This window comes from Urocitellus parryii, chromosome X, assembly GCF_045843805.1.
Source record: "Urocitellus parryii isolate mUroPar1 chromosome X, mUroPar1.hap1, whole genome shotgun sequence".
In the NCBI taxonomy this organism is placed as follows: domain Eukaryota; kingdom Metazoa; phylum Chordata; class Mammalia; order Rodentia; family Sciuridae; genus Urocitellus; species Urocitellus parryii.
This window is the reverse complement of record NC_135547.1, coordinates 70,695,345-70,721,442: the sequence shown is the minus strand read 5'-3', so window position 1 is coordinate 70,721,442 and position 26,098 is coordinate 70,695,345. Positions and strand designations below refer to the sequence as shown.

The 26,098-nt window shown below is 41.4% G+C and overlaps 1 protein-coding gene across 1 annotated transcript in view; it reads right to left on the bottom strand.

The window, feature by feature from the left end:
- The window catches only part of LOC113175239 (voltage-gated potassium channel KCNC1-like), a 38,035-nt gene that overhangs the window by 5,837 nt on the left and 6,100 nt on the right, over nt 1-26,098 (bottom strand). Inside the window, exon 2 of the mRNA XM_026379497.2 lies at nt 7,047-7,116. The gene's annotated coding sequence lies outside the window, so the exon portion shown is untranslated. The remainder of the gene's footprint in view (nt 1-7,046; nt 7,117-26,098) is intronic.

Here is a 26,098-nt window from a genome sequence, read left to right as displayed (position 1 = left end):
CATGCTTTCTTTTTTCTTTTTCTCTTAGAACACTTTTCATGCTAGAATATTATTATGTATGTGTACATTATATTAGTTTTCTAACTGTTGCTGTTACAAATTGTCACAAACAGCTGGGTGTGGTGACACATGCTTATAATCCCAGCTACTCATGATGCAGAAGGATCACAAGTTTGAGGCCAGTCCTGGCAATATAGTGACACCCTGTCTCAATAAAAAAGGCTGGGGATATATAGCTCAGTGGAAGAGCACTTGTCTGGCACATGAGAGGTCCTGTATTCAATCCCTCAAAAAACCAACCAACAAACAAACAAAAAATAAGCCACACCATTAGTTGCTGAAAATAACATGAATTTACTCATTTATTTATTTTTCGGGGTCCTTAGACATCTAACACAGGTCTCACTGGGCTAAAAGCAAGTTGTTGGCAAGGCTCTATTCTTTTCTGGAGGCTCTATAGAGGGTCTAGGATAAAAAGCTCTTTCTTGGCCTTTTCCAGCTTCTACAGGCTGCTTGCATCATTTGGCTTGTGGCCCCTTCCCGTATTTTTTAAATTATTTTTTACTTGTAGGTGGACCCAATATCTTTATTTTCTTTTTATGTGGTGCTGAGGATCGAACCCAGTGCCTCATGCGTGCCAGGCAAGCACTCTACCTCTGAGCCACAACCCCAGCCCCCCATTTCTGTATTTTAAAAGTCAGCAACATAAGGGTAAATCCTTGTTACACCTCTGATTGCCATTCCTGCTGCCTTCTCCCAATTTTTAGGACTCGTGATGATATTGAACCTACCTGGATAATTAAGGATCATTTTGTATTTATGGTCATCTGATTAGCAGCCTTAATTCCATCTGAAATGTTTATTTCACTTTTCCATGGAATATAGTATACCCATAACTCATGGAGATTAAGGATGTGACCATCTTTGTGGGAGAATTATTCTGTATAGTATACCCATCTTAACTGTGAGTTCCCAAAGGGTGGAACAAGGTACAACCTCCCTCACTACACTCCTTCCTCCAGCAATGTGCTTGGCATTAAGTGGTCACTCATCAGCTATCGAAGAAACACATTCTAATCTCTCATGGTTACAGAACTCCTGAACTTCTCAGAACACAGACTTCTTCCTTCCTTAAGTCTAACCTAAATCCCACCTAGTTTATTATCCTAATAGCATAGATATTAGCTCCTGTGATGCCTCAGGCTTTTCGCTATTTGTCCCTGGTTGATAAGGTCTAATTGGAAAACAAACTAGAGATGGAGTCCTGCAAATGTAGTCACTGAATGGGAAGTTTTCCAGGTCTCCTAGGATGGCTCTCCCTTCCTTAAAACAGGGCCTCTTCCTGTTCCTTATAGGTCAGGTCTTCTAAGTTTCTACCATCTGAGTTTCAGAAGAGAGTAGGAGAGTGGAATACGTGCTACAGGAAGAGTACTTTCCCTCATGGTGCCCTTCCAGGCTCTTACTTCTTTTGATGTGTGCCATGTTTCCAATCAGGCTTGCCTGCCCCATTCAGTTTAATTTTTTGTACCTTTATGTATGCATGAGAGAATAGGTCTTGCCTTCCCTAAGGACTGAAACTGTGCACATCTTGGAAGCCTGTCCTTTACACTCTGAAAATAACTAGGCATGTGAAAAGGGCTCCATAAACTCAGAATCTGGCTCCAAACCATTTTTGCAAACTCTTCTTCCATTCCATCCATGCACCTCAGACTAGTCCCTATTTTCCCAAAACAACATAAATATACCTATTTCCCATCTTCCAGAATATCTGCCTTTCCCTCTCCCTCCTTATCTTCCTCTGTCTAACCCCTTCCTCATAGACATCTGTTCATCTTTTAAAACTCAAGTTAAAATGGTTCCTTCTCTGTGAAATCTTCCTTATCTGGTCAGAATTTATCCTTCCTACCTCCCCACATCCAGCAGTTTGTGTTTCTCTTTAGTAGAGGCTCCATTCTCTCTTGTGTGCTGGTTGTTTGTTTACTTATCTACTTCCCCACTGGCTGGTAAACACTTTGGGGGTTTATTCGCCTTACTGTCCCACCCAACATCCACTCCACTCCCACCTATACCCCAACTTCACTTCCATCACACAGTGCCTGGCACCAAGTTCGTGGTCAGTTAGTGTTTACTCAGCAAATGAATGGCACCCTCATCTTTTTCTTGGCACCATGGAAGGCTCAGGAGAAATCCAGGTTCATGTGTTGCCAAGCCCTCCTGCTTCCCTGATGCCCCTCTTCATCTTAGCTCTACACATACCCTGGCCTTTGTGCTTTTTTCTGTACTCACCCTGTGTGGCCCCAAGGCACAAAATTGCATCATTCAGATGACCACTGGGAGTATACTCACATACTTGCAGAATTATGAAGCTGGAAGGGACTTGAGTGACCCTCATCTGCCTCCTATTTCACAAAATGAGAAACGAAGGCTCATAGAAGGTACAAGATTTGCCCAAACACCCTCATCCAATTGTTAACCAAGTCAGAACCAGATCCCTGAAAAGTTTGCATAAATTGAGTTTGCTTTGCACACAGCCATTAACTGTACATAGAAAAGTGGGTAAATGGTGCCACACAGTGGCTAAGAGGCTTAGTTTCACCTAATAGTCCTATTCCTCGAAAGTGGAATTTCCAGCCACACCCTGCTCTCCCTTTTCCCCTGAAGGATGAGGGTACATGGGAGTTACCTTCTGGGATAACCCACCGGATATGCACATGGTTCCAGTTTCTGCAGGAAAGAAACAGGATCCACTCATGATCACTATGTCTTTACCAAGAAGGGTTGGGAGTAGGATAGCACTGAGCTTAGGAGTCAGAGAGTTGGGCTTCCTTTTTTTTCTGTTTTCTTTTTTTCATACTGGGATTGAACCCAGGGGCATTTTACCACTGAGATATATCTCAGCCCTTTTAATTTTTTTTTTATTTTGAGATGGAGTTCACTACGCTGTTGAGGCTGGCATTGAACTTGTGATCCTCCTGCCTCAGCCTCCCAAATTGCTGGGATTACAGATATGTGCCACTCCATAAAAGGGACTTGGAAGAGGGGACCTAGACCTTTCTTCCCTGAACCAGCTTAGAAATCTGTCTTTTGAGTCTTTAATGCTAGGTTGGCTGCTAATTTGAATATTTCTTTGCCACATCCAGGCTGCTAAGAAGTGCCTTCACATTCTGGCATAGGCTTTTCTCCCCAGAATATGCAGATCCAAAGACCAAAGGATCAGGGATAGAGAGGTGGACTACCTCAGGAATATTAACATGCTAGTTTGGAGATTCAGAAGCTGAGTATTTTCCTCTTTGCACAGAGAACTGCCCTCTAGTTGACCCTCAAGCCTTCCTGGTCCAGATCCTAGCAGGATCTTCTATATTGTACATCAGAGGAAAGAGAGGTTTAGTCTCAGGCAGAAGAGGGAAAGGAGGACAGGTTTTGTCATCTGCCAAGATCTGACAGCATGCTTCATCTGGGAATGGAGATTCTTGGAAGTTTAGGAGAAAACAAGAAGCTCCCTAGGGCCAAATGTAGGCCAGGGCCACCTGCTTGGCCCCTCGAATGAGCCGTTGTACTTGACCCACAGTTGGCCTGTGGCTGAATGCCTGGATGGAAGGAAGAGGGGGGGAGGAGTTGGGCTGCCAGGAAAATGAGGCCTGGCCCTAGCCAGGTTCCGGAATGAAATTGGGGGCAGATGACTGAAAATCAGGCAGAGGCCCAACAACAAATCAGGCAAGAGTCCTGGGGTAAATGAATCTTTCTTCATTCCTCTCCCATCTGGGTTGTGAGTTCCAGGAATCTGTCCAAAGGATGGGGCCTTGAGTGAGCTGGTTGCTGGCAGGCTGGAGAGGGAGGGGTGCTTAGAAAGCTGGGTGAGGGGGAGCAAAAGATGATTGTGGATGGAAAATAGAAAGCACCGGTGGGGGGCAGTAAAAGAGGTTTAGGCAGGGGGCCGAAGAATATTTTGTGGGCTTGGGTAGAATTTATGCAGCCAACTGATGTTTAAGTGAAATGATCTTGAAAATCAATTTCCTGGTTGGCTAGGAACTCCTAGGAATAAAGTAAGACACCCTTCCCCACGCCAAGGACTCAGACCACAAGTTCCTCTTTTATCCATTTTCCCCCATAGGCCTAGAGCACATGATGCCATTGAGGATGCTGGTTCTGGAGGTGAAATGGTTCTACCTCTTATCATCTAAGCCATTTATATACACAGAGATTCCATATAGTACATCAATCAGCTACTTTCAAGTCTAACACTCAATTAGAACACAGGAGCAATCTGGCCATGACAGGTTTCTACCTGGATGGCCATCTAACTAGTACCTCATAGCTCTGTGAGGTTGGTAGGACATTTTACAAATGAAGAAAATGAGGCTCAGTGAGATGAAGTTAATTAACTCAGAATCTCAGTGCTGGAGGGATCACAGATCATTGTAGTCAACAATGTTCAACTCCCTACTCCTTCCACTCCATAGTTCCCATTTTCAGTGACTAGGGTAGCAGTATATAAATTCCTGCCATAACCTGGAAATCACCAAAAATTTCAAAGCCTATTAGGTATGGGGCATTAACTAGAGACATAGGGTTTAGGCTGAGTTTAGAGAAGAGCTGACATTTGGGGTATTTACTATTCCCCAATTTGGGGTTCTTACATAGTTCTATCTTATTTGTATCAGACATTTTTTATATTATAACAAAATCAAGAATCAAGGGGAAGAGAAAAAACCCTTTTGGGCATAGGGAATAAATAACACACCATGGAAAGTTAAAAATAAATCTTTATTATAAAAGCATAAGGGCCAAGGTGAGGATCAGGGAGATGGGTAGAGCTGAGGTGGGAGGGAAAGGGGAAGCCTAGCCAACTTAATGGAACCCAGAAGACTTAAAGAATATCCAGCTAGGCTGGACTTAGGATTTGGGGTGCTGGTAACAGGCAGCAGCACTGGGGTCTTATCCCAATTTTGAGTACTGCTCCATTAGGGTAGCTTTGTTCAGACCATCTATGTTAGTGGTTCCCACATTGCAGATAAACTTGTCATTCTTTGCCAGAATGGTAAAGACTGAAATAAAAGAGAGGAATCCAGATCCCTTCCAGCTTGAGCAGAACTTTTGGAGTTGGGGGCAGGGAAAGGGGATTGTCCAGAACCAGAGAACTTAGCCCTAGAAATAATTTTGTCAGTGTTGTTATTATATAAGTAAAAGCCGTTATACATAAGACTACTTGTAGGAAAACTGGAGTTCAGGGAGAAGTTAGTGTCTACATGACATTAAAACTAAGCAGATCATTTGGTCAGTTTTGGTCAACTTGATTCACCTGATTACTTCAGTGGAAAACAATCAGGCAAGCTTCTTGGCATAAAACTGACAAAATAAACAGTTCCTCCAACTAAAGGTTTTGCTTTTCCACTCCTGACTTTTGATTCATGGAGACAATAAGTCTGGACTTCATTTGATTTTCTGGTATTCTCATCTCACCTGATGTTCAGCAGAAAGGACAGAGGTACTCCTGTGCCACAGTCCCCATTGTTCCCTCTGCCCATCTGCCTTTGACAGGCCTGGATCCCATCTCTAAGAAGCAAGAACAGGATCCTATGGGATCTCAATCTTTCTTTGTCTCTCTTGCTCTCCCTCTCTCTTGTTTTTGCTTTCTTCCTCTCTTTCTCCCCTTTCCCTCCTTACTTTGCCCATGGAAATATGAAGGGCTCTGACTCCTAATCTAGAACTCAACTCTCTATACACTGCTGCCCCTCTGCTAGCAGGGGCTTCATCTCATCCAGCCTATATACTCACCATCTACTCACTGTCTTTGTCAGTAACCCTCTGTCTCTGGGGAGACCCAGGAAAGCATAGGAATGGAAATTATTTCCTTTCCTTCTCTTAATCTAGGGAAAATTTTGGTGGGGTGAAGGAGAGAGCTATTTCCATGCTGAGGGAAGCCGTTCTCCTGTTTCTTGTCCTGGCCTCCTCTTAGAGGACACCCTCTAGTAAGGAGGCCTCAGTCTATTTCAAAGCAAAGGAGGTCAAGGGATTTTATAAGGAGCAAGGACAGGGAACAGAAAGGAAGGTAAGGAAAAGGTAAGATGTAGGGTCTTTTTCAACCGAGGTTGGCAAGATCTCCAAATCCTCACTGACCCTTCAACTGCATTCTAAAGATCCTGGGAACAATATATCACTCTACAACATCTGCATCCTCTCTACCTTGCTTCATTTTCCCCCAGGAGTTAGAGAGACATCTTTTGTAGAGCCATTTTAATTGAATACATTTGTGAGTATTCATTTCAGATGTTTGTGGCCAAAGAGTGATAGGCAGGAAGCTAAACAATACAAGAATGGTGGGGAGGATTGTTGGGGAAGGAGAGTAGTAAGTAACAGTAAAGGGACCAAAGAAGTTAAGGGGAAACAAAGGGGGAGAAGGTTGTGCACAGGGAGCTTTAAAAAAGTCATAGGGCTGAATATCTGCTAGAGAATCACTCCTCGTTCCACTTGTACCCCATGTAGTGCTGCTATCTAGTCTAATTGGAGGATGGCACCTCAACAACTGGATAGATAGTGCCTGCCTCCTCAGTGAGTAGTGGGCCAAAATGTGATTCCCCCTTCCCAGCTTCCATGAAAACACTCCACCAAGAGAATACCTAATAAATATGGCCCTGCTAAAGTATACATTAGTGAGATAAACTCACAGCTTGAAGAGGGATCTCAAGACCCATCTAGGACACTGCTCCTTCTCTACCACCACTGCCTTGGAGGTGAAGAAACTGAAAGGGAAGTTACTCCAGCAAGTTGGCCACACCTATATGCCTCTAGCTTAAGGGAAGATGAGAAAAATAAGGGTACCAAAGTCTTCTGTAACCATGAATGCTTCCCAGTGTTACATTTTTAAAATCCTGGTAGTTTAGTGGGGGACATCTAGGGATGTTCCTGCACCCACATCAGAAGATGGTGAAGAGGCAGTTTTAGGGTACAGAATTCTGATTTTGGACCCTGAAAAGCAAGTTAAGACCCCATACACCCTTAGTCTCTTTGTTTTCATTCCATCAATCCAGATCACCCAACCTCCTTACCTTTACACAGGAGAGCTACACTTTTCTTCCAGAGCCCTGGAAATAACAGGCAACAAGTTGACAATGTGTCCTAAAAGAAGCAAAAGCCAGGGAAGGAAAGGGTTAAGAGAAGATCTTGGCTAGTCATTTTCCTTCAAGCCAGAGGCTCACAGATGTTGCTTGAGCAACCAGAGCCAGCCTCAAAACCCCAAAAGAATGCAGAAACAATTTGAGAAGGGGCTTAGGGTCAGAACTAAGGATTTCCCTAAAGAGGCAATGTGTTGTAAGAAGGGTTGTATGGAATATTTCAAAAATCAACTGTGCTGTCAGCTCAAGACCAGAGCAGTCATTTGTATATAGTTCTGCAAACATAATCACTGTCCAGATACATTGTTCAGGGCTCTGAACAGCCTACTTTCTCAAGGAAATTAGCCCGTGTCATCGAGCTTATTTTGCATGAAGTCACGCTTATATGAATCTTTCAAAGATCATGCATGGCCTTTCAACTGCCCTGGGAGGTGAGCAGGGCAAGTTACAAGATATTTATTTTATAGCTGGAGGAAACTGAAGCCAGAGAGGTAAAGAGGTTTGCTTAAGGTGACAGAACAGGGAAGGATCAAACCTAAGTTTTTCAAACTCTCTAGCTAGAGTTATATTCCCATATTTTTACTTCTAGGGTAGAGGCTGAGGAGAGTGAGACTATTAAGGGTTGCTTCTAACCCAGAGTAGAGGAAGGATGGCTGTGGTTGTCAGGACCTGAAAGGTGAAATTGATGTAAAGGAGAAAGCTATGGGGTCTATATATTGACATGTAGGACTTCCTGAAGCTCTATGTAAATCAGCTGCTACCAGTAGTTACATCTGCTTTACAATAATGTGTTCTCCATTTACGTGAAGGAGCCAAGGATAGACTTATGACCAGGGCTAACATTCAGTTACCTTTGGGCCAACCCAGGTCCTAGCTGCCATGCCATGGGTCTCTGTCATAGGCCTCAGAGAGCCCAGAGAGGCATAAGTGAATCCAAAGCCCAGGCCCTTGGCTAAAACCTTGTCCAGTTTCAACCATTAAATGTTCCTTACAAAGTACTTCCAGACATTTTACAGAGCCTGCAGGACTTCATCCCAGTCTGTCCGGAAAAAGATCCTCTGGAGTTCTGACAATGGCAGGAAATTGGCATGGTAGTAGAAGGTGATTTTGACAGTCTATGGAACAAGGAAAGGGGGCTGACATGAGGGACCCAGGCAGCTGCTCTGGCTCCAGTTCTGGGCTATGAACTCCCCCAGCAATTCCTCTCTCCTACACACATACTGTTCTCAACTCCCATTTTCTAGAAGGGGGGGAGATGGGCCTCTGGCCCAGGCCTAGCCAGAGGAAGTAGGAAGGGGAGAGTAAAAAGGATAGATGGAACAGGAAACTTTTGGGTCCTGGAGGAGATAGATAACAAGGCAGTTTGGTGGGTTTCAACCAACTAAGGATTTTATTGAGGAATTTATTTAATAAGCTTAGCCCCAAGAGGAAAGGTTGGCTCTGACCTTCCTGGAAAAACAAGCATCAAGTTACCACAGGGAATAGATAATCCAGTGACTTTAGATGACAATTTGAAGCTTGCTGCTAATAGACACTGTGAGTACTGTGAGAAGGAGGAGGCAGGGAAAAGGAAGCATTTTCTTATTCTAGTCCACGAGCGGGAAGAAAGAACAAGGAAATGAGCTTACAGCAAACCTGATCATGGAGTAAGATAACATTCTCTTGTCCTTTAGACTACCCACCAAATTTCCAAATATAATAACAGCTCAGCCTCACCTTATGGAGGATGAAGGATGTGTTTCTAGGAGCTTCATGATCCTCAGCTCCAGGCCAGATATACTAGCCTTATTTTCATAGTACTCATCTTCTGTACCCAAGTCCAGAGGAACAGGATACACACTTGGACTCACAACTCTGAATGACTTACCAACACTCTTCAGGCCCACAAACACATTGAATCACTCTAGTTTACCATAATATACTATTATATACTCACATTCAACCTGTTCTTGGGTCAGAAACATGCACCTTCCCCAGATATATGTGTACACACACACATACATGTATACAATAAAAAATATCTACAACTTTTGGTTCATGGATTGGCCACCTCTGAACATAAAGACAAACCCTACATTATGTATCTACACACTCAACTGAAACTATACCTACACATCCAGCCACACTCACAATATTCACACCCATTCTCTTTGGGCTAAATATGTCTACCTTCCATCACACTCATACCTCCTTTGTATACACACAGCAATACCCCTGTGCACACCCATACAATGATATATAGAAACAAAACCACAGTCACATATACTCTTACCCTCTGTGCTTACCTACACATTTCAGTACCACCTTTACATTTACCCAGAATATTGCTTTCTGTTCCTGTTTTTTGTTTTGTTTTACTTTTTATCTCCCAAGCGCATGATCCCAGCTTAGAATGAAAACAAGGTAGTGCTGTGTGAGAGTGTACAAGTGGACAGTGAAAGTCTTCTATGAATAGAAGGCCTGGAAACAAGGAAAGAACACTAGTTTTGGAGTCAGGAGGCAGGTTTAAGTCCAGACTCTGCCAACTGGTCCCTCAGATCTCATCAAAACACTTTCCCTCTCTGGGGGCCTAACCCTAACCTTTAGAAGACACCTCTCTTCCTCCATTCCTTAACATTCCTGTGATGACCACTAACCTGCTGGTTTTTAATCCTACTTGTCACACAATTCTGAGAAATCAATGAAATCCTGCAATGGGAGGCAGCTATCCAGCATGTTGACCACAAAGATGCAACTGATCCGGGTGATCAAAGTAAACACATTGCAAGCATACACAGCCTTTATGGCTTCTGAGTACCCCAGGCCAAAGAGTACCTCAAACATGGTATTTGTCTCCTGAAAGAGACAGACAGACAAAAGGATGTGGCTGTCTCATGACCATGGTCGGGAGTGAGGGTCTCCTGAGCTGGAAGCAGAAGGGTAGGTGATATCTCCACGGGTTATGTGACAATGCAGCAAGATACCTAACTTCTCTCGTTCTATATACCCAGGGAGAGTGAATACTGCCTACTCTGTTCTAGCTCTCCAGGTTCTATGTAGAGTAAGGAGATAACTGTGAAGAGCTTGGGGGTTCATTTAAGGGAATATTTGACTGGTATAAAAGGAATTGGTCCAGATACAGAATCTTCTTTCCACCAGATGCTCCTTGGCTTCTGTCAGAAATTATGTATCCTTTCTACTGGCCCAAATTTCATCCCCTACTAGTTAACTCTTATTGCTCAAGCCCCTCATTAGCTTGGGAAAGAAGCATTGGTAGCAACTCAAATCCAGAGACTCTGAGTAGGGACTGTTGGCCAGATCTTCTCTGGGGATGACCTCTTTTCCAATTTTTCCAGCAGTAGCTTGGGCACCTTGGAGCAGATCCAGGAGTTGGCACTTATTGTCTTTCAGAACTATATCCATAATCATCCTGGGGGCCAGCAGCACCATTTAATTAAATTAGGTCAGGTCTTTTTTTACTCCCTCACAGTACTAGAGATTGAACTCAAGGTACTCTATCATTGAACTACTTCCCCAGCAATTTTTTTAAACAGGGTCTCACTAAGTTATGGAGGCCAGCTTTGAAGTTGTAATCCTCCTGCCTCATCTTCCTGAGTTATTAGGATTATAGGCATGTGCTATAATACCTGGTACAAGCTAGGTCTAATGAATGCCCAGGCTGCAGAGAACTTATTCATTTTTTTCATCCATTTCACAAACATTTCCAAAGCCCTTTTACTCTGGGCCAGACACTGTGTTCAGCATTAGGAGCATAGTGGAGATTAAGACTCAATCTCAATGTAAAAGCACTGAGTAACACATGAATCATAGTACACTCTATATCATTGTCATGAGTCCTTTTGGGAATGTGGAAGTGTTTATACTTATAATCATGTACAGAACATACATGCATAAATGTGTGCTGTTATAGGGATGCATAGCATGATAGTGGAGATCAAAAGAGGGGTAGTTGACCAGGTCACAGAGACAAGGGGGCACTTGAACTGGATCTTGAATGACGAGGAATATTCTAGGTAAAGAGGATAAAGAACAGTCCCAGTGGAGGAAATGCCATGGGCAAAAGCAGGTATAGATAAAGCCGAGTGTGGTGGTATGCACCTATAACCTCAGATACTCGTAATTTTAGCTACTCTAGCAGCTGAGGCAGGAGGATTTCAAGTTTGAGGCCAACCTAGGTAATTTAGTGAGACCCTGTTTCAAAACAAATTAAAAGGGTTGGGGATATAGCTCAAGAGCTTAGTGGTAGAGTACCTCTGGATTCAATTTCCAGCTGAAAAAAAGCAGGCACAGATGCATAAAAGGACCGTATGTTTTCCATAAAAATGAAAGGATCTATGAATTAAAACATGAGGGGGACTGGGGATATAGTTCAGTGTTAGAGCACTACCCCTAGCATGCATAAGGCCCTGGGTTTTCTCCACAGCACCTCCCAAAAAAAGAGGGGGAGTGGAGAGGCAGAAAGTAGGGGAAAAATTTAAAAATTAGTAGAGGCTTTGATTTTGAAGGGCCTTGAATACCATGCTGAATTTGATTTTCCCCTCAACAATAGCAAAACAACAAACAATGAAAACAAATAATCAAACAAACAAAAAACAAAGAAAAGAATCGTTAGGCAAAGGGATTCAGCAGGATGGATTTTATTTTATTTTTGGTGCTGGGGATGACTAAACCCAGGACTTTGCATATACAATGTGACTGAGCAACATCTTCAGCCCAGGACTAAATTCTTAAGCCTTCCTTAGAGCAATGCATTTACGACAGTTCATTTCAAAAATATCTACAGGTAATTTTGAAATAATGTTTACAAGTTCAGTTTTTTTAGTGAATAAAGTAGAGAAAATAGATAAGTTCAGAATATATCATACATGGTGAGTGTAAGTATCAGTTTCATAAAACTTAAGATGTGTCTGTGTGTGTGATATCTAGAAAATGAATGAAGGAAAGAGAAGGGTAGGGGGAAAGGAGAGGTAAAATACAGTTTTTACTGTGGGTCTCTGGCAAACAACTTGGAAATCCATAGCCCTCTTAGCCTAGGTTCTAACATATGAGGAATTCCAGCCTCAATCCTGAGGAGACTTTATCAATAATCTTCAACCATATCTGACTCAACTCCCTTCTGGAAGCCTATACCCCACAGGCTATGACCATTCAGGTCTCAAACCTACTACCTGGTAATGGTGGCAGAAAACTCCATAACCATAAGAACAGTTCTTGTACATGGTACTCCACCAGGTGAGAGGTGGGCTTCAGCATAGTCTCCTTTACTTTAGTAATACAGACAGGAAAAGATGCTGGTAAGCATGCTTGACAGTGTCAGCTATCTGGAAGTAGAAGGGCTAGGCATGGGCTGGGTTTGAGGAAGAGGATCATCACTATCCATCCTTCAGCTTTGTGGGCCTGAGCAAAGTCACATGAATTGGGTTTCTAAAAACGTTTCCTGAGATAAAACCAGATATTTTATTTTCTCCCCAGAAGATTCTTTTAGAAAAAGTTCTAGTATAAACTGAAATTGGTATAATTATATGCTTTATGTCAAAATCAACTTTTATTTTGTTAATTCCTTTGTGGTACTGAAGATATAACCCAGGGTGCTCTGCACTGAGCTACCCCTCCAGCCCTTTTTAACTTTAATTTTGAGATAGGGTGTAACTAAATTGCTGAAACTGGTATCAAAGTTGTGATCCTCCTTCTTCAGCTTTCCGAGAAGCTGGGATTACAGGTGTGTGCCACTGCACCCAGATAATGGATAGGTTTCTTAAAGAGACCTTATGTCTTAGAAATACTGAAATGTACATGAATAAAATGATATATCTTTGATAATTGAGTTGGAGGGTAAAGGAGAAACTATTAATCATTAATCTGTCACTCACAGAAGGTGGATGATAGATACATGGGTGGGTGATCCATTACTCTCTACCTTTGTATACATTTAAAATTAATCTACCTTTGTATACATTTAAAATTTTCCATAATAAAAAAGTTTATCTGGGCATAGTGATGTTAACCTGTAGTCCAGCTACTTTGGAGTCTGTGGTGGGAGCACTACTTGAGCTCAAGAATTTAAGACCAGCCTACGCAGCATAGCAAAACCCTCTTTCAAACAAAAGTTTAAAATAAAGAAAATAAACAGTGGTTTTTGTGCTGGGTGTGTGGCTCTTTGATACAGCATTTGCACAGCACAAGTGGGAGGCCCTGGTTTGATCCTCAGCAAAGAGTTATGGGGAGACTTTTTTAAAAAAAATATTTTGGTCCTGGGGCTGGGGTTATAGCTCAGCAGTGGAGTGCTTGCCTAGCATGTTCAAGGCCCTGGGTTTGATCCTCAGTACCACATAATTAATAAATAAATAAATAAATAAATAAATAAATAAATAAATAAAATCATGGTATTGTGTCCAACTACAACTAAAAATAAATATATATATTTTTTAAATTTGGTCCTGAGGATTAAACTCAGAGGTGCTTAATCAATGAGATACATCCTCAGCCCCTTTTGTTTTATTTTGAGACAGAGTCACTAAGTTGCTGGGGGGCCTTATTAAGTTGCCAAGGTTGGCCTCAAACTTGCAATCCTCCTGTCTCAGCCTCTCGAGTTGCTGGGATTATAGGCATGTATCACTGTGCCTAGTGAGGGCTTTGATAGGAAAGTATAATGAGTAGTCAGAAAAAATTTGGCAGGCATAACCCAGGGTCACTCTGTTCTTTGAACCAGTACTTTCTAACAAAAAGCACTGTACTGGCTTGGAAAGTATCTCCTATCACTCTTAAATCAAGTCCTTTATGGAACTTTGGAAGGTAACCTTAGTTAGAAATAAGGTTGTTGTGGATTAGTTAGTCTAAGATAAGGTTTTACTGGAGTAAAGTGGGCCTTTAATCCAATAAGACTGGTGTCCTTATAAGAAAAGGAAAGACACCCAGACACCCAGAGAGAACACATGCGAACACAGAGTTTGAGACTGGAGTTAGGCTGCCACTAACCAAGGAATGCCAAGAATTGCCAGCAACCATCAAAAGCTAGGAGAGGGGCATGGAACAGATTCTCCCTCTGAGGCTCCAGAAAGAAACCCCATACCTTGATTTCAGACTTTAGATCTAGAGAACAGTGAGATAATACATTTTTGTTGTTTTTAAACCACCTAGTTTGTGGTACCTTGTAAAAACAGCCTTAGAAAATTAATAAAGGCAACACTGGCTGTATATACTCCCTTAATGGCACTGCACCTTGACTATAGACCAAGAGCCTGAGGCTTTGAACAGAACCCTCTCCCCAGAGAATACAATAGGACCAGTGCCACAGGAGGCTATGGCATAGGCTAAACATGGAATGGCCCATCTTCTTGGGGGTAGTGCTTTTACTCAATATATAAACAATTTAAATTTCTGTTTTTATATTAAAGGAAACACAAATATAACATGAGGCATAATGAAAAACTGGTATGACTAAGGTAAAACATAAGGCTTCAAAAAAGATATGTCACATCTGTGCTTGGATGTATGTGCACTATAGTACTGTTTGTAAAAGCAAATTTTTGAAAAGAAAAATCCCTAAAAATTAATCATTTAGGGACTGGTTAATTAAATTAAGGTATAAATTCTACCTCGATCTACAAGCTTTATAAAAAGAATAAAGTAAACATATTTATACTGATTTGGAAAGTCATCTTTTATGGTTTGGATCTGACACTGTAGCTAGCACCAAATCTTCTCCCCTGATCCTCAGGAACTCAAGGGCACTTACTATTTCTCTGAAATGTCCTTTTGTGCAAGTGTTTGAAAACACTAGCCTGAAGAAAACATATCTAGGGGTGCTAAGCTTGAAAAGTTAAGTATAAATCAAGGGAATTTCAGATATACTTAAGTGTTAAAAAAAAAAAAAGAAACTTTAAGCATAAGAAGAAAATTGGGCAAAACTTGCCTAATTTATGTGAGTGAAGAAACTCTAAACATGATACAAAATACAAAAACTATAATGCAAAATGTTGATACATTTTATACATACACACACACACACATATACACATAAAATACAAGCAATAGAGTAGGAACATATACTTATTTATTTATTTTTTGGTACCAGGAATAGAACCCAGGGGTGCTTTACCACTGAGCCACATCCCCAGCCCTTTTTATGTTTTATTTTGAGACAGGGTCTCACTAAGTTACTGAGGCTGGCTTTGAACTTATGATCCTCCTGCCTCAGACTCCAAAGCCACTGGGCTTACAGGTATGTGCCACTATGTTTGGCTAGGAACATATATTTAAAATATCTGAAACAGGCAGGGAGGGGCTACTTTCCTCAACAACAAAGACATCATATAAATTGATAAAATTAAGGTGAATAATAATACAAAGAGAAAAGGGGCATGATCAGGGAATGCACAGAAAAAGAACAATCAACCAGGCTTGGTGGGGCATACCTATAATCCCAGTGACTAGGGAGGCTGAGGCAGGAGGATCATAAGGCAAAGCTGGCCTGGGCAATTTAGTGAGACCCTATCTCAAAATAAAAAAGGGTTGAGTATGTAGCTCAGTGGTAAAGTGGTCCTGGGTTCAATCCCCAGCACTGCAATACAACAACAACAAAATAGCTACGTGTGCATACTCTGTCCTAAGAATTATACTCCTAGCAATGTAGCCTGCTGATGTGTCATATCTGTGCTTGGATGTATGTGCACTATAGTACTGTTTGTAAAAGCAAATTGTTGAAAAGAAAAATCCCTAAAAATTAATCATTTAGGGATTGGTTAATTAAATTAAGGTATAAATTCTACCTCGATCTACAAGCTTTATAAAAAGAATAAAGTAAACATATTTATACTGATTTGGAAAGCCATCTCTTATGGTTTGGATCTGGAATGTCCTCAAAATGCTAATGTGTTGAAAGCTTGGTCCCCAGTGCAAGCAATGATCAGAGGTGGGGTTTTTGGAAAGTGACTGGACTATGAGGACTTTAACCTCATCAGTGGACTGAAATATTCATTGATGGATTCATAACTTGATGGCATTATTGGGAAGTGGAAGAAACTTTAGGAGGTGAGGACTAGTTGGAGGAAGTAGGTCATGTCCTTGAGGGGCTGTCATTTTCTTGGTCCCTTCCTCATGTTCTGTGTTTCTTGGCTGCCATGAGGTGAGTAGCTATCTTCTGCCACATCCCTCCACCATCATGTTCTGCCACACCACAGGCCTAAAAGCAATAGAGCCACAGACCAGGGACTAAAATCTCTAAAACCTAAAATAAAATACAGCTTTCTCACTTTAAGTTGATTTTATTAGATATTTCATCAGTGACAGAACACTGACTAACACATCATCAAAATACATTCAAGCAAACAAAACAACACAGAGAATGTGTGTCTGGTTTGAGTCTATTTGTGTAACAAAACAAAGTATCATTCATGTTGATCTGCATAAACACTAATATTTTCTGGAAGTAACACACAAGCAACTATTATCAATGATTACCCAACCTGGAAGCCTGGATGTTTACATCATTTAAATACTTTTCTATGTATACATATTGCTTTTTATTTTTTGGTATGGGGATTGAACCCAGGACTTGCACATGCTAGCAAGCACTCTACCACATCCCCATCCCTTATTTACTTTGAGACAGGGTCTGGCTAAGTTTCCCAAAGTGGTCTCCAATTTGTGATTGTCCTGCTGTAGTCTTTCCAGTAGCTGGTATTACAAGTGTGTGCTACCACATCTGGCCACATACTGCTTTTTTTTTTTTTTAAAGCCAGTTGATTTTGAAATAACTTTTACCTACTGTTCCCCCCTGCAAAGTGAGTATAGTACTGCCAAAATCAATTTTTTTTGCCACTTTTACTAGGAGATAGACAAGGTTAAAGTCAAAGTGTGAGTGTACCTTGGTTAAATCCAAACAGATTTTCTCACTAGTGCCAAACAGTTTACTTCAGCAAGGACTAGAGGCAGAGCACTGTACACAGTAGTCTTTCATGAGCTTGGGAAGCAGCTTAGTAGCAGCTTAGTGTTTTCTCAGCATTCAGGAGAGGCCCTTGGTTTGATCTCCATCAACATACACACACACAAACACACACAAATAATAATAATAATAATAATAATAATAATAATAATAATAATAATAAAACAAAAATAAAATAAAATCTTCTTGCCCCAAGAGTGGGAGAGGTGATTGAAACGAGACTGTCAAGATGGGTACATGGAGATATATTACACTACTGTTTTTACTTTGTGAGTGTATAAAATTTTCAATAATAAAGAGTAAAAATTTTCTAAACAACTCCATTTCTTCATCCCCCCATCTAATTAGTTGTTTAGATTGGATAATGCCTCTGAGAAAAGTGGTCCATGCCCTAATACCTTAAAACTGTGAATGTTACTTTATATGGCAAAATACATTTTGCAGATCTGATTATGTTAAAGATTTTGAGCTGGAGAGATTATTATCCTGGATTATCTAGGTGGTTTTAATATAACTATGAGGAGTCTTAACTTTTTTTCATACTGGAAATTGATCAAGGGTCTTGCACATGCTAGTCAAGTACTCTACCACTGAGCTCCATCCTAAACTCTTTTAAAAATTATTTTATTTTTCTTGATCTCCAATTTGTTCAATACCTCTCTCATTTTGACCCTCTTGCCTCCCTGTAAGGATCCTTGTGTCTAGATGTGGTGATACACACCTATTATCTCAGCTACTTAGCAAGCTGAGACAGAAGGATCATAAGCTAGAGACTATCCTTGGCAACTTGGTGAGATCCTGTTTCAAAATTAAAATAAATAAATAAAAATGGCTGGGTATGTAGCTCAGTGGTGCAGCTCCCTTAGATCCAATCCTCAGTACTATGTAAGAAAAGATAAGGAAGCAGATTTGCCCCTAAAACTTCCAGAAACCTGGAATATTGACTCCAGATTTTCTCTAAGACTTGATTTTTCCTTTTTCTACCCTTATCCACTGAGCCAACCTGTGTTCATTCATCCTTTTAGGTCTAGCCCAAATATCATTTCCTCTGAGAAACTTTTTTTCCAATTTTTTTTTGCCATGCTTGGGATTGAACCCAAGCTAGACAAGCACTCTACTAATGAGATAATTCCCAGCCCTTTATATTTTGAGACATAGTCTCACTAAATTGCTGAGGCTGGCCTTGAACTTCCAATCTTCCTGCCTCAGTCTCCCAAGTAGCTGGGATTACAGGTGTGTACCACCCTGGCCAGCCCAGAATGATTTTTAAATGAGTGAATATTAATCTCCACTTTTACAATCCTCATCTGAGACTGTGGAACATACTGAAGACAGAAGAACATGGTCCTTAATCATCTTACCAGAGCCACAAGAAGGAAGCAAGGTTTCTGTTTCAATCTAGGTTGGAGTAAGTACACATTAGAAAGAGAGAAAACTGATTCTCAGAGCAAGGAAAGGAGCCAACATCCAGGTTTTTTGACTTCAGTCTCCTACAACCCACAAAAATGGGGAAGGACAGGGTGGAGGAGGGCAAGGAGAGAAGGAACCAGATATATAGCGGCTGTTTTGAAAGTAGAATACAATATCAGTGGCAAGATAGACAAACCAGTGCAGAAAGGTTATCCTGGAGACATGTTTCCATATGGTAAGAGCAGAACAGTGGGATGCATCCAACCTACTTCTGCTGAAGGTTCTTGGGGGCTCTGCAAGGACAGGCCCATTCAACCTAGTATGTTGAATGGCAAGAGGGCTAGCATCCTCTCCTTTACTGCCCACCCACCCCACCTCACAGACCTGTTTGGGGAGGCCAGCAGAGTTCACACCACAAGGAAACTTAGTTCACAAGTAATAGTGAGTAAGAATTCAGTTCCTATGACTCCTTGGAATACCTGGAAACGAGAAAGTGAAAGATTTCAAATTTATATGCCTGTCCCTAAAAGATAGGCACTGAGAGGCACAGAAACTCTACAGCTCCTTAAGCAAGCCCCAGACACCACTACTTGTTCGGCCATCTTCATTTCCTATGGGAGAGCTATAGCTGCACAGCAAACTATCCTTCCCTCAAGAGTAGCAAGGGGACTATTGCAAAGAAACAGTGGGAGAGAACTATATGATGGATGGAGAGAATTCAGAGTTCTCTCTCGCATGAGCCTAATGGTAGCTCCCCTATGGAAACAACTTTAGAAAAGGCCTAAGCGAAGATGGGAGATGGTAACTGTAAGGACAGAGGATTGTCCCCAGAGGCCAAGTATCCACAGACTCTCACCCCCCTGAGAATAGTGCATACTGAGTCCACAGTGTGGTCACCTGCTTTAGAATTTGCTGCCAAATTCTTCTTGAAGAGCATTGATCAGATCCAGCATGGACAAAAGTTAGCTTTAGATTCCCTTTCATTCCAAGCATGGTGGGAAAGGGGGCGACTGGTCTGGATTTGGGATTTACATTGCAGATGGTGTGACTTTGGGCAAGTCCCTTCAATGAGGAGTCTGTTTCTTCATTGACAAAACAGGAAGAAGACTCTCTTTGCAGGGCTATTATGAGAATCAAGAAAGGTATGTGGCTGGGGATGCAGTTCACTTAATCATGTGCTTAGCATTTGCAAGGCCCTAGGTTTGATTATCAGCACCACATAAAAGCAAAACAGCAAAACAAGAGAGGTAAGTGAGAAAGTGCTTTATAAACAAAGTGATATATGTATATGAAAATTAGGATTTAAGGGCTGGGGCTGTGGCTCAGTGGTAGAGCACTCGCCTAGCATGTGTGAGATACTGGGATGGATCCTCAGCACCACATAAAAATAAATAAATAAAATAAATATATTGTCTCCAACTTCAACTAAAAAAGTATTTAAAAAAGAAAATTAGGATTTACCTTATAAATCCATGAGTTATTATTATCCAGAAAGGGCAGGTGGCACTGTTCTAAGACTTGCCTGTATAAATCCAAGCAGGGGCCCTTTCACAGGGTAGAGGGACCCTGTTATGAGACACTCTCCTGGCTCTGGAGCCAGGCTGGGGCAAGTGGGCAGGTGAGAAAGGAAGCTTTGTTCAAACTGTTTTGCTATTGGGATTGAAAAGAGCTTACCGGGGGTCTTTCTATGCTATAATGGATAGGAATTAAATCTCTGACCCTTCCAGGCTCCTGTATTCTGTGGAATTCCTTAACTCTGTACCTTTCCCACCATGTCTCAAGGGAAGATAGAACTGACTCCTCAGAAGACCTTCCTTCAGGTATTCTTCCTTATTCTCTGGCATCCTGGGCCCAGCCAGCACCCCAAGTGCTTCTGGGATTGTCAACGGCACAGGAATTAAGAGAGTGTGCTCTTGAATCAGATTACCTGGTCAGATCCAGCATGGACAAGAGTTACCTTTAGATTCCCTCTCTCTATACCTCTCATGGTGGGAAAAGAGGCAACTTTTGATATTTGGGACCTACGTCTGCAGCGTGACTAAGATCACATAGCTGGTAACTCCAAATGTTTACTAGTTATGTGACCTTAGAAATGTGACATATTTACTTTGGGCTTCCTTTCTTCCATTTGCAAAATGCTTATAATTATAGTCTCTAACTCACAGGGCTGTTATGAGGCATAAATGATAGTTCATATAATAATATCTGACTTCCTAAATGCCAGGCACTGTGCTCAGCACTTCTGAAGGGACAGAATCCCAGAGGAACTAATATCAAAGACTAGAATGGTGATAAAATTTTTTTAGTGCTAAGAATTGAATCCCAGAGCCATTCACATGCTAAGCATAAGCTCTACCACTGAGCTATATGCCTAGCCCTGGGGATGAAATTTCAATGGTGACAGGACCTGAGGGATCATGTGGGGCAGTTCTCACATTGTACAGAGGAGAAAACTCTGCCCCAGAAAGATGCAGTTGACTTGCCTTGCAGCAAGTGTGGGACTATGACCCATCCTGTTCTCTTGACTCCAAGGCCAGGCCTTTTGTACCCTCCCAGGTCATTTTTCCACAATCCCCAGAAACCACTGATGTAATATGGACTGTGGGTTCAGAGGTGTTCTTCAGAGCTGCTGCTGGCTGGGGTTCACCACCCTTTCCCCACCAGTACTCACTTTCTGCTGGCATATGTGTTGGTGACATGGCATATGTGTTGGCTTCCAACATGCTGTTGAGGTGTTCCTACACTAGGGGACACTGTCCTGTGTCCTCAAGATAATCTGTAGCACATGTAAAAGCTTAGCCTGTAAAAGAAGCCAGAATTGTAACTGGAGCCTGAGGAATGGGTAGAGGGGGATGACTGCCAATAGACAGAGAAGGATCTCAAGGCCCTAGGAAATTTGCAGGTTGAAGCATTCTGCAAACAAATTCTCATAATCTCAAGACTCCAGCCCTCTCTGTTTCCTCACCCTGCTACCATACACAAAAATTCTGTGCAGGATGGCAGCACTATGACTCAGGATTCACTGAATGTATAGATTGGCCTATGTCTTCAGGGAAGAAGCCTCAAAGATAGGAGACAGTGTGGTTATAGATTCTAGAAAATTTGAGGGGCAATAGGGAATGTCTTTGGGAGCACACTGAACCCACTGTCAGAAGTCTTGTTTACTTGGCCACCTCTGCCCATGCACTACAGACACATTATGTGACCTTGAGTAGGATATGTAACCTGTCTGAGCCACAGATACATTGTCTATAAAACAGGCTGTTGATTTTCCTCCTCCAGGGATAGAGGGAGGATTAAACTAGATAATGCCTATAGAAGAGTTTAAAAATCATAAAATAAACTACAAATACAAGGACATAATACTGGTAAAACATGCAAGTTTCAGGCAGAAAAAAGCAAATTCCAAATTCCATTTTTCTTCAGAAGTAATTCAAACCCATTTACAATCAGAAAGAGTTTGAGTGCTCAGTCCTTTGTGTTTGGGAGCTCATTGATTTATTAATTTATTCAAATATCCCTGAATATCACAAAAGGGAAAAAAGCAAAACTATACATACCCATGATACTAGCAACATATCCAGCCTAGTAGGAAGCAAGAACGTTTAACCATTACGCTTCCCATTATCCTAGCCATTCCCCAAAATGGGTTTGGAGGACACAAGAGGATGAGGTTGGGAAGCAAGGACAGGTATTATGGGAAAAGAGTACTGCTTCCTAGGTGACTAAGGGCAACGTACCTAGAGGTCTTCAGTGCTCTTAACAGAACACCACAGAATATTACAACATTAATAGTTCCACTTTATTGAACACAAATTAAGTGTGTGTTCTAGGCACTATGATAAGTACTTTATCAACATCATTTCTTATAATCCTTCCAACAACTTCCTGAAGTGAGTATGATAAACCCTCATTTTGCAGCTAGAAAATCTAGTCTGCAACTTTTTCAGGTTTATGCAATTAGTTCAAGGTGGGGCTGGAATCCTCACTTGCAAGTCTTCCAAGTTCCTGCTCTTTATTTCATTCTTTCATGAAAAATAAGAAAAAAAGTTTCAAGGACAATATATTGTATTCATGTGCCAAAAATTACAACCCACACATTCAGGAAACAACAAAATAAAACTAGAGAGGCTGCCTGGATCCTTAGTCTTAACACATACTGCTGCCTGTTGGCTTGTGGAGGTACTATAAGAAGGATGTAGAAGCAAAAACCTTAGAGAAAAGTCAATTATTCAACTTAAAAATTATTTCAAGCTAGCTAAATGAACTACAACAAAAATCCTGGCAGTGAAAGACATTGAGACAACAGTGAACTCAACAGACCCTCTGATGACCAGGCTTCCTCCTTCCCTACTCCAAGGCTTTCCTGCAGGGGAGTAAGCACTTGAGTACAAACACTGACCTTTTCATGGATTGGGGGATAGCAGAACACTCTTCTCCTAGATCAAGGTATCAAGAAGCCAGACTCCCTGCTAGAACTTCAATCTCCTTATCTGCTATAGGGATAGGATAATATTCAGACAGTAAGAAATCTTCTGAAGATAATTTAGATTTTGGCAGCTATTGATCTAGTACCCTGGCCCTTTCTGGTGATCACTGCTTTACTGATTCTAGACTGAATTAAACTAGCTGATATCTGAAGGTCCCTCTAGTTCCAATAGTCCATGTGTCTGGGAGAGTTTGCATCAAAAGTTTGAAGTATAAGAGTGAATCTCTGTGAGCACACTTCCTCAGTGCCCTTTCTGAAATCTCTCTGGCTGGCTAGAGGCCAGAGAATAGGAGCGAGAGGGAGGATACTGAAGAACATTATTCTCTGGTAGCCTTGGACTCAAGAGAACAGGTAAAACTGTGCCAACAGTAGGCAGTTCTTGTTAGGCAAACAACAATAATAATAAATCCTGGGCCTTTTATCAAAAGTTACTCATGGGAATGAAACGAGCAACTCATGGATTCCACTGGAAGTACCAGTAGCAAATGCAAGTATGTTTTCAAGTTGTTAAGGCTATAACAAGGATAGCTGTTCAGGACACAAAAATGCAGTCAGAGAGGAGAGCACAGACAGATAATACATTTCCCCATAATTAGCAGAGAAAGCCTCAGACTTCCCTAAAGAAATTCCTCATTTTCAGAAAGACAGCTTCCTTCCAAAAGGCCTGGGAATGTCTTTTGATGCCAGGCAACTGGGAAGAGTTTTCCAGGGGTAAAACTCTCTTTTTGCTAGGGCTGGGAAGTAATGCTGATGACTCTTGGAAAATGATGGGGCACTGAGAAAATGTGAGCTCTGGAAGGGCACAGGGGATTTGCTCTGATCACTTCTCCCACTCCCACCTTCTACTAAAGGGGCAATGGCTAAGAAGGAACCAAGATTGTTTTGTAAATAAATGTACCTGTGACTCCTCCCTTGCTCCTGACCATTTCCTTACCCTTGGAGATGATTTTGTTGATATTCACAAGAGGCTCACTCCAGTTCACTTCATTCTAAAGAGTCTGGCCATGATATGTTTAGAACTGTGTATTGATGTGATCACCAGCAAGTCACTGGCTGCATTCTGACAGGGATTCTGTATTATGGGCCAAGAAAAGAAAGAGAGAGGAAGACCTCAGAGGGAGTAGAAGGGAATCTACAGTTCTGGAAGTTCTGAAACACTTCCACCTGCTTTAAGTGAACCTACCCAGATGCCTATGATTTTAGCTAGACCATCCTACTGCATGGAGCCTCAGTTGCTTCTCCAAGGACATAAGGATATTACTTTCACCACAGGTTTGTTAGTACTAAATAAATAGCATGTGTAAAGTACCTAGCACAGTGCTTAGCATATAGTACACATAGCATGTAGTGCTTGGCACATAATGACTTTTTAAAAACTAGAGTGATATCCTTGTTTTCCCCTGGACCTAACACTAGAAGTCTTGCATCACAGAAAAACCCAGCAAACTGGGACAAATGGTCACTCTATTTTCATCCATTTCTTCTCATCTCTCCAAATGAAGGCATAATTATCCCATACCTTCATCTGTTTGACTCACAAACCAGTGTTTCTGTATTTCTCTAATCAAAAGTCTAAATATTTGTAAAAAACACAACAAAAAAAAAATACAACAAACTGTAATGTGCTTCTTATGTCTATTCCTGTCAATAACTCCATGATCTAGGGAAGTGCTTCTCAATCCTGGGAGATTTTACCCCCAAAATATATTTGGTAATATCTGGAGGTATTTTTCATTGTTATATCTGAGAAGTGAGAAAGCGCAACTGGTATGGTGTGCTTAGTAGTGCATAGTACTACTATGAGCTAGGGGCCAGAGATGTTAGTAAATATCCTAAAATACACAGGACAACTTCAACAAGGAATTGTTTGGGTCAAAGTATCAATAATGCGATTGGGGATGTAGCTCAGTTGTAGAGCACTCACCTAGCATGGTTCAATCACCAGCACTACCAAAAAACAAACAAACAAACAGACAAACTCCCCCCAAACCCTTGTAAACAATATTGAGTTTGAGAAGCCATAATCTAGTTGTAGATATTATTAGCTCAATAAATGCTAAAACTAAAGACTCTGGGGCTGGGAGGGTGGCTCAGCTGTAGAGTGTTTGCCTAGCATATGAGAAGTGCTGGACGCTATCCCCAGCACCACAAAAACAAACAAAAACAAAAAAACCCCAAGCAAACCAAAAGCAACCCCCAAGACCCTGAGGCTGGGAGAGGTAGAGGAAGTAGGTAAAGATCCAAAGAGCTGGATAGTGGCCCATATCTGGCTCCAAGACAGACTGGTTGACTCTGGATCCAGTTCTTTTCCTACAATATTGCAATGCCCCTGAAAGATGTTTTGTTTTGTATCACGTTTGGCTATATTGCAGTTTTGGCATGATAAGACTGAGCCCAGGGCTGGAGGTGTAGTTAAGTGGTAGAGCACTTACCTAGCATGTGGGAGGCTGTGGGTTTAATCCCTACTTCTGACCTTCAGTGCTGTTCTTGAGCTGTTTCATACAGGCTAAAGCCAATTGTGTGAATCTCTTCCCAATTCTGCATTTAGTAATTTTATATCAGTAGCTTGAAATATCCCACAGCAAGAAATTTACACTATGGAAATAAGCAAATTGTACAATTCAAGGCTTCTTTTAAAAGAGCCTGTTTACTCTTCCTAACAGGGCTACCAGGTATTATGCAGCCATTAAAGAAGAATTGAGGGCTGAGGGTGTAGCTCAGTGGTGGAGTAGTTGCCTAGCATGCTTGAAACCCTGGGTTTGATCCCCAGCAATGCACAAAAATAAAAAATAAATTAAAAATTAAAAAATAAGTGTAGCTATAACAGTTGATTCAAAAACAGTTGATTCCCTAAGTGGAGTATTTCCCAAACCATGGTCAGTAGAGGATCAGAATTTAACAATCTCCACCTCATTGATACCAGGCCCCCAAGCTCTGGTTTTCAACCCTATATACAAGTCTCAACACAGAGACGCACTGGATCATTAAACAGATGAACAAAATGAGGTACAGAAGTCAGCATTGCTATTTCAATTTTAAATTGAATGAAGTAGACCAATCAGCTCAGACAGGAGAAGCTGGGTCCAGACTGAACCCATTTTTAGAGGCTTACCTTGAACTTCCAGGTACTCTCTTATCTATCCA